This window comes from Scylla paramamosain, unplaced genomic scaffold, assembly GCF_035594125.1.
Source record: "Scylla paramamosain isolate STU-SP2022 unplaced genomic scaffold, ASM3559412v1 Contig1, whole genome shotgun sequence".
NCBI lineage: Eukaryota > Metazoa > Arthropoda > Malacostraca > Decapoda > Portunidae > Scylla > Scylla paramamosain.
The window spans coordinates 3,903,229-3,912,500 of NW_026973666.1; positions in this window are offsets into that span (position 1 = coordinate 3,903,229).

A 9,272-nucleotide genomic window follows, 5' to 3' on the forward strand; every position below is an offset into this window, starting at 1 on the left:
GTGCTTTTTTTTTTACCCCCCAAACCCCTCCCCTCCCCTCCCTCCCTCCCCCCAACCCCCTAAACCTCACTGGCCTAAAAGGAATTACATATGTACTGGATGACTGTTACATATAAAAAGTGTGTTCATTATCATCGTAATTATTATTATTTTTTTTTTTGGTAATTGGGTTCAAGAAAGAAAGAAACGAAAAAAAAGTAAATAAAAACAAAAATGAGAACAAGCAAAGAATTTTTATGCCATGAGGGAAAAATATCATAATAATAACAATAAAAAATATAAAAAAAAAAAAAAAAAAGACACCAAAAAAAACTAAAAATAAAAATAAAAAATAACTTCTTGTGTCCGTTTCAACGCTATTGTTTATTAATAGCAATAAACATAAAAAGTGACTCTTAGTGCCTGCTGTAGTGAGGTCAGGGCCGGGTCAGGCGGGGTCACCAGGGTAAGGGTCACAGCGAGACGAGACGACCCCCCCTAGGGCACCCCAGACCCCTGTACACCCCCCTGGCACCCCCCTGGCCGGCCCTCCCCACCCTGGCACTTCCTGTACATATGATGTGTTCTAGATAGATATTAATTGTCCATATTTTTGCCTCTATTCCGTTCCATTGTTCTACTAACTCTTAGTTGTTGGTGTTGAGAAGAGGTGTTTGTGGGGCGGGGCAGTGGTAGTGCTGCTTGTCACTGCGACCCAAACTGCGCCCTGCCTGTGGCCTTGTGTTGTCAAGGTCACGGCCTGCCTGCCTGCCTGCCTGCTCTGTCACGTGTTAGGTCAGGGTCACAGGTCGTTTTTTTGGTGGGTTTTTTGGTGGGACTTGTGGCTGTAGGTTGTGATTTGGCGGTAACGGTGTTGTAGTGGTGTTGTAATGGTGTTTTTTCCTTGTCTCGTGAAGTAATGCAGTGTTGATATGAACTAGGTGAGAGAGTAATATAATGGTGTTTTTATGTGTATCTAAGCAAGTGAGGGTAACGTGAGTGACAGAAGCGAGGGCAAGATTAGCCAGGGTCTCCGTGACTGGAGGGAGAGAGAGTGACGTATCGCAGTGTTTACTTATATACCAATGTGATATCACCGCCGGACTTTCGCATCATCATCATCAACCCCACTCGACTTACAAACAAACGTACTTAACTTAACTTACATCGTGTACTTATAAACAAACACTTTCTTCACGGCGTCGGTCAGTCGGTAGGCAGCACCTTGTCTAGTATTAGAGAGAAATATATAATTTATTTTTTTCCTATCGCGTAGCGTTGCACCTTAATTAAGTGGACTCCCAGCACGAAGGGAGGGCCCGACACGTGATTCTGAAAAGTACAACAATTATGGCCTCGACTGTACGATCACTGGGTGTGCGGGTGGGAGTGAGGTTAGGGCAACTCTAGGGGACTTACTGTGGCCTCTCTGCTGTGTGTGCTGCATGCTGTGGCTGTGAAGGAGATGCTGTGGCTGTGAAGGAGACAGTGATGTAGGTGGTTCAGGAAAGAGAACAGTTAGAAGGAGTAAATTTGTTTGTGGGTCAAGAGAGAGATGAGTGTGTTTTAACTGTAGGACAGAGAAAAGGTTAGAAAGAGGAGAGATTACAGTGTTACAGTAATTTTATGCATAGTTGAAAGACTGACATGTTACCTTAACCACTGCAGGGATTAGAAAGAACTGTGTTTGGGCGTTTAAGAGGAAAGACTGGTGAGTCATCTGTTACTGGTTGTTTCAAGATAGTGAAGTTAGTTTTGAGTAACACGATTAGACGTTGCTGGGGGAAAGAGAAAAAAGAAACCAAGAAAGGAGAAATATGGAAACAGAAGCTATAAAAAGACTTAGAAAGATGAAATGAGACAAAGATGTTGAAAAGTTAGACTAATGAGAGTTGAACAGAAAATGTCTAGAATAAAGAGAGACAGGATTTGATAGACAGGAAAGAAATGAGTGGTCTGAGGGAAGGGGACAGAGGAGAAACAGAAGCAGCAGTGAAGGAAGCTACAGACAGCAGCACGACAGACAGACAGACACACAGCAGGCAGGCCACAGACGGTTCATCACTGACATATCATGAACCCGAGACAGCACGACGGGAATGCGAAAGTGTGGGACTGTGAGTGGAGTGTTTGCAAACACCACACTGGCTGTGTGGAGGGTAGTAGGTGTTGACGTGATCCTGTGTAGCTGGGCAGGTTGTGGGAGAGAAGGGTACAAGGCAGGGTACAGCAGGGCAGGGTACAGCAGGGTAAGGGTACAGCAGGGCAGGGCCAGTGCACCACTACCCCCCTCCCTCTCAGTTGCTGAATGTGGTATATCAATAAACATATCTGTTTTTTTGTCATAAATTGTAGCGTGTATTGATCAGTGTCTGTTAGGCAGCGGCGGCGGCGGCTCTCCTGTGGTGCTGGGGCGTGGTGGCAGCCCTGCGTGGCCCTGACTGGTTGAGGGACAGCTGGCCGCACACTGGCTCCACTAAAGCAATAACCCACATATCACAGGCCGGTGCAGTGCCTCATCAGACCCTTTCATTGAGTGCCGCGGAGCAGTGCGCCGGCCGGCAGTGCCACCCACGGCCCCGGCACCCCCAGGAGCTGCCGCCCGGCGTAGCAGCAGCGGCGGCGGCAGCGGCGACAACCCAACACGACCCGACGCGACCCGAGCCGCGACCGTCGTCGTTGTTGGCGTGGCGCTGCTGCCGCCGCCGCTGCCTTGACCCCCTGTGGTTGACCCCCCGGCTGGCGGTGACCTACAAGTACGACCTGAGGAATTATCAGACCAGCTGTCGGCATTTGAGCAGCAGCGAGTGTGTGGCCCGGCCGGGAGCTGACCGCCACACTCACCGAGGTGCCGCCCGCCTCTCACTCACTCACCCTGCACTAAACAAGGCCCGACTGGCTCAACAGTTGGGCTCACAATGCCAGCAAATTTAAGCTTCCCTTCATTAGCACATCAAAACAAGCTCAGGACTGATTCACAAACCCTCAGGATGTTTCAAAATGATAAAGTTCACGACGTCACTGATTCACCGAAGGCCTGAATGTGTCAAGGTCACCAGGGTGAGAGTGAGTGCGGTGCGTCTGGTCCGGGCCGGGCGAGTCCCCAGCTCAATAGTGAGGAAGGAAAGACTAACAAAGCGGTGGCAGACAAACAAACAAACATACACTCCTCATGTACATAACTAGAACAAATGAAGACTAAGAAAGCTATGAGATTAATAATACTAATACTAATAATACTAATAATAAAACACCTATAAATAATAAATATACTATATATAAAGTTACAAAAAAATATATATATACCTAAATAATAATAATATATAACAATGCATCATTTTGTCAAGGTAAAAAATAAGGCAGCCTTATATCTTATGCTCACTACTTCTGTGATTTACTAATACCTTGATGACTTACCTTACACACACAACCTTAACCCAACCTTAACCTAACCTAACCCTAACTTAACCTAACCTAACCTTGATGACTTACCTTACACACACAACCTTAACCCATCCTTAACCTAACCTAACCTAACCAACCTTAACCCAAACTAACCCAAACTTAACCCAACCCAACACAACACAACACAACACAAACCCAACCCAACCCAACACAATCCAACACAAACCTAACCTAACCCAACCTTGAAAACCCTTCCCCTTTACCCCAACCTTACCCTCAACAACACCTGGACCTAAAAATCCTAACTTAACCCACAAAACCAAACTTGAACCTCTCCTTAACCTATCCTACACACTTGACCTTAACCTGCCCTGCCCCCACAGCTGCCAACCCCGCGACCTCCCCGCCCTGCCCCATTCCTAGCGTGACCCAACATGACCTAGCCCTCCTCAGGTCGCTCTTGAGGGCCAGCCGGGTAAATTTCCGTCCATTTTGAGAACCATAGCTGTTATGAGCTCAACAGGTGATGTTCTTTTAGTACATAATGGCGGCCATCTTGCTTTCAGGCGAGAAGAATGACAAAGGTTAATGATTCGGTAAAAAATTCCATGTGTTTTTCCTTACGTCTGTCTGTCTGTTTGTATGTTTCCTTGTGTTTATCTACTACCTGTCTGTCTGTCTGTTTACCTGTCTATCTGTCTGTCTGTGTGTTTCTGGAGAACAAACAGGTGGATTCAGTAAATTTTTCATGTTATTTTGTTTATATACCACCTGTCTGTCTGTGTGTGTGTTTCCTGGCCTAAAATTGCTGTGTGTGCGCGTGTGTGTGTGTTGTCGCAGCATGCACAGGTGTGTTTTTCAGGCTTGTTTTTACTGTCTGTCCCTCTGGAGGTTAGGCGCCCCAGCTGTGTCTGAGGTCAGGTTAGGTTAAGCTGTTGGATCTCTAATGATTTTTGGTGTTAGGTTTGGTTAGGTTAAGTCGTCATTTGATCTAAGCTAACCTAACTTAACCTAGCTATACCTTAGTGATTTTTGTAGTTAGGTTAGGTTATATTGTCACTTGATCTAACCTAACCTAACTTAATCTAGCTATTTTTGGTGTGAAATGTGAGAGTTTAGGTCAAGTTAGGTTAGGTTAAGTTAGACTCTCCCACTTAATCTAAAGCTTACCTAACTTAACCTAAAGAACTCAAATTTTTGTAGGATGATAAGGTGAGAGATACCTAACCTAACTTGACCTAACCTTTGAGACCAGCTGGGAGTAAGAACAGATTAGGTTAGGTCAGCAGTACCTAACTTAACCTTACTTACCTCAGAGAGTGGTTGGGAAGTGTGCAAGAAAAGCTTTGGTCAGGCTTGGTCAGGTCAGACATAATCCTAACTTAACCTAGCCTTAGAAAACAGCTGCAAGAGTGGTTAGGTGAGAGGAACTTAACCTAACTTAACCTAACCTAAGAAAATGTGTGTGTGTATGTGTGTATGTGTTCACCCTTCACCCTTCCGCCCCTCTCTCTGTCTGATCCAGATGTAACATTACAAACATGGAAACTGTAGATATTTAAAAAGAAAAAAAAAAAAAAAAATCACATCTTCTCCTCTGAAACTAATGGCTGCCTGACTTTTCTAGACCGCCTTAAGCCCTTCTAAGCCTCAATAAGCCTATCAAGGAGCCAGGGCATCATTGGACCTTGTGTTTATAAAGGTGTAAAATTTTGTCAACTGTGTGTAGTGTGTGGGAATGTTGTCACTGTCTGGTATAGAGAGGACAGCTGGTGTTGCCTGAAGTGTTACGCTTGTTATGAGAGGAAAGGTTGTATAGGTAAAAGTAAGTGTTGATTAAGAAGAATGGTTGTATTGATTAAAAATATATGTGGTTATTAGGAAGAGAAAAGTTGTATCGGTAAAAAACACTGTGGTTTACTATAACAAGAAAAGGTTATATTTGTTTAGAAAAAGGTTGTCATTGGTAAAAATAAGTATGATTATTGAGAAAAATGTATTCCTAAAAAAAAGTATGTGTTTTATAATATTAATACAAGAAAAAAAGGTTGTATTAGTAAGAATAAGCACGTTTGTCAGGAAGAAGATTGTAATTGTTTATAAGCTATATCTGTTAAGCATTAAAATGTTAAAGATGAAATAACAAACAAACTTGACACCAGGAAGAAGATTGTAACTGTTGATAAGGTACAGGAGTCTTAAAATGGTAAAAATGAAGCAACAAAGAAGCTTGACGTGCGCACAGTGGAGTAACACAGGGCAACGTTGCTGTGGCAGTGTTGGCAAGGCAATGCACAACACAACACACACACCAAACAGTTACACTTACAGTTCGAGTAGTTTGTTGTCATTGAAGTCGTTTCCGCAGCGCCGGTCTAGATCTGTCCCACAATCCTTGCCTTACAACAAGATAACGAAGCCGTTTTCTAATAATATATAAAAAAAGAAGTTCCGTTCGTTCCAGTAGTAGTTTCCAGATCTTATCATTACCCATTTATTTTTTATTTGTGAACTGTTTTCCGCGAGTCTAATTTTTTTTACGATAATTTGATGATTTTCCTCGAGGATGCTGTAATAATGATAGTTATATTAATACTAATACCTACTAAATACTAAATAATAATATACATTCTCTCTGACTGTCGTGTTTGTGGACAGTTTGACTCTCGTTTGTGAAGTTCGCGCTGGGATAAATGAATCAGTGGTTATGTTCTCAAATTGCCGTGCTTCTCTGCCCCCGCCCCCCCAAAACCAAAACCCAAAACGAAAAAAAAACAAAAAAAAAAGCGACAAAGCATTCCGTATATCTATTTTCTCCCTCAGTGACTAACATTGCATATATTTTTTCCCTCAGCGAGTATAAGTAACGTGAAGCAAACGCTGGAGTGACACGACGGCGAGACGAGCTTGCTTGTTATATTTTGTACATTCGTCGACGTGACTAACTCCACCTTGTAATCCTGTGGCAAGATACTTCAAGAATCCTCGTTTTAGCTGGCTAGCCTGTCTGTTCGTCTGTCCAGCCAGCAATGCCCCTGACTTTTCCGTTGTTGAGTTGCCGGTTGGTCTGTCTGTTCGTCTGTCCAGCCAGCAGTGCCCCTTAATAAGCCCCTATATCATTTTTCAGTTGCTGGTCTGTGTCAGTTCATCCAGCCAGCAACACCTTTTAAAATCCCTAACGTTTTCATTTCAGCTGGTCGGTCGGTCTGTTCGTCTGTCCAGCCAGCAAAGCCCCTTACTGGCCCCCCCTTACTTACTAATGCCCATAAGTGTGTCGTAGAATCAAGTGTCCTTTAAATTTGAGTCTTTGCCAGCACGCCGCCACCACCCTGGCCTGCACGCCCCTCCGCCACACGACCCTAGGCTGAGACGGGTCATGCCAGGTCATCCCCAGGTCACCCCCAGGTCTCTTTGTCTTGCCAGTTTAGTACAGTTACTCTTGGCGTTGGCTGGTTTTGTAATGCTGTGAGGTGATGAGCTGGGTGTGGTGTCACGTTTCATGGAGTGTTTGCATATTTCTTGGGAGTCAGACTAAATTATTTATTCCAGACGTCATAAGCTGGTTTAGGTCATTACAGGTGCAGTGTTCCTAATGTCATGTTTTTTAGGCACCAATGACTATTGAGTTGAAAAATACAAGTGGATGCATCATTGATTAAACAGCGACCGATAAATATTCCTGTGCCAATATCGGTTCCTTTCTGGGCAAGTCATATTCACCATTAGCCTGAGACAAACCAGGAAGTTACAATTATCAGTCTAGGAAAATATTTAGTAACATGAGACAGGCAAAACCAGCGTTAAAATTATCAATCTAGGAAAATATTTAGAAACTTGAGACAGACAAAACCAGGAAGTTACAATTATCAGTCTAGGAAGATATTTAGGGGCCAGACAAACACCCCCCACAGCAATATTATTCCCTCTTTGGGCAAGTTACATTCATCTGAGACTCACAAAACTAGCACATTAAAGAGTCTAGAAATCATTTAGTGGATACACTGCCAAGGCTGATACAGTGAAACATTCCACTGCAATATTACAATTAATGACACGTCTCTCACCCTCCCTTCCCTCCAGTTTATCTCCATCTCTTTACTCCTCTCCCTCATGCCTTCTTCATCTCCCTCACCCTTCAGGATATACTTAAACTTTTCCCTTCATCTAGCTCTCCTCCTCCTGTACCTCTCTTCAAACACCTCACTTCTAGCCCTCCTGCTCCTCCTCCTCCTCCTCCCTGGGCTTGGTGTGGCTTGCTGTGGCTCGCGTGGTGGCGGCGGCAGCGGCAGCCACCACACAGCCGTGGCCGCGTGCTGGCAATCCTCCCTGGCAACTGAAAAGGCTGGGCGGGGAACACCATTTGATTCCCTCAACTGTGTGTGGCTGTGGAGCTTTCCCTCTCTGTAATTGAAGCCTAAAGATTGTGTTGGCTTGAATTTGCTGTGATGAGACTTGGTTTGTGATGGAAGAAAGAGTTAGTTGAACCTGAGATGGGATTAATTGGGTGAGATGAGATTTAACTGGGCTGAAAAAGACTTAGCTGTGGTGGGATAAGATTCTTGACCCGAGCTGAGATTTTATGATCCAAGAAAGAGTGAAGATTGCAACTCAAGGTGGGGTTTGGTTTGATCGGATACTTTATGATGCCAGTGGTGAGTGAGCTAAGATTAAATTTAGGAGAGAAAAACTTAACTGAGACTTGATTTGAAGGAATTGTGTTCAATGAGCTTGTGTTACCTTTATGATACAAGACTTATTTGCACTTGAGAAAAACTTAAGTATATTCAGGTGATGTTTTATAATGCAAGAAAAACTGAATAGAGATTTAATTTGACGCAGGAGTGGTATCTGAGCTTTTGTTACATTTATGGTAAGACTTATTTGCACTTGAGAAAACTTAAATATATTGAGGTTTTAAAATGCAAGTATGTTAATTGTGCTAAGGCTAGAATGAAGATGAGAGAAAGAGTACAATGAGCTAAGATCTTGTGTATGTTTGTTTTATAGTTTGGAAAATAGAAAGTTGATGATGAAAAAAGGCTGTAATGAGCTAAAATCTTGTTTGTTTGTTTTATGGTTCGGAAAATAGAAAACTGAAGTGAAAACAATATTGAGGGTAGTAATAAGAAGAGACTGTAAGAAGTTTGAGTTGAGGAATAAGAAGAAACGAGAGAAGAAAATAAATGTTTGTACCAGAACTATAAACTCAAAGAAAATAAAAAAAGAAAAGCTCAGGAAAATATAAAAGTGAAGTCAAACAAACACCTCAGCAAAAAAAAATAAATAAATAAATAAATAAATAAATAAAGAGAAAGGAAAAAGAAAACAAAAACTATTAAATAAAGAAAAAAAACAGACCGGATGAGGGAAAGCCTGCAACCACACACCAAACCAAACCCCTAAAAAAACAAAAACAAACAAGAAAAACACTCAACAAACCCAACAAACAAATGATTGGTCTAGACACGCACAAACACACACACAGACAGTCACCACCCCCCTTCCCCGCCCTCCCTTGTCAGGTGCCCTTGTTTACCTCAGAGGTGGAAGCTAAAACGAAGAAATAATGTTAGAGGTTGCTAGCTGCCCTTTACATCTATTTTTTTATATATGTGTATGCAAAACTGCGTATCATTGCGTCTATATTCTTAAAAGTTCCGACGTTTATTTCCCTCGGTTGTGAAGGCTCATTCTGGGATCTATTGTTTTTTTTTAATAGGTTAGGTTGTTTTCGTCAATCCCGAATTTTTGGATAATTTTTGTCAGTCCCATAATTGGTAAACGTAAACAGCTGTCCGTTGCACGAGGAAATATGTGACATAAAATCGAGCATCTGTTTTAAGTCAAGGTCTCTCATGGGCAAAGAAAGATATCATGACTGCAATACT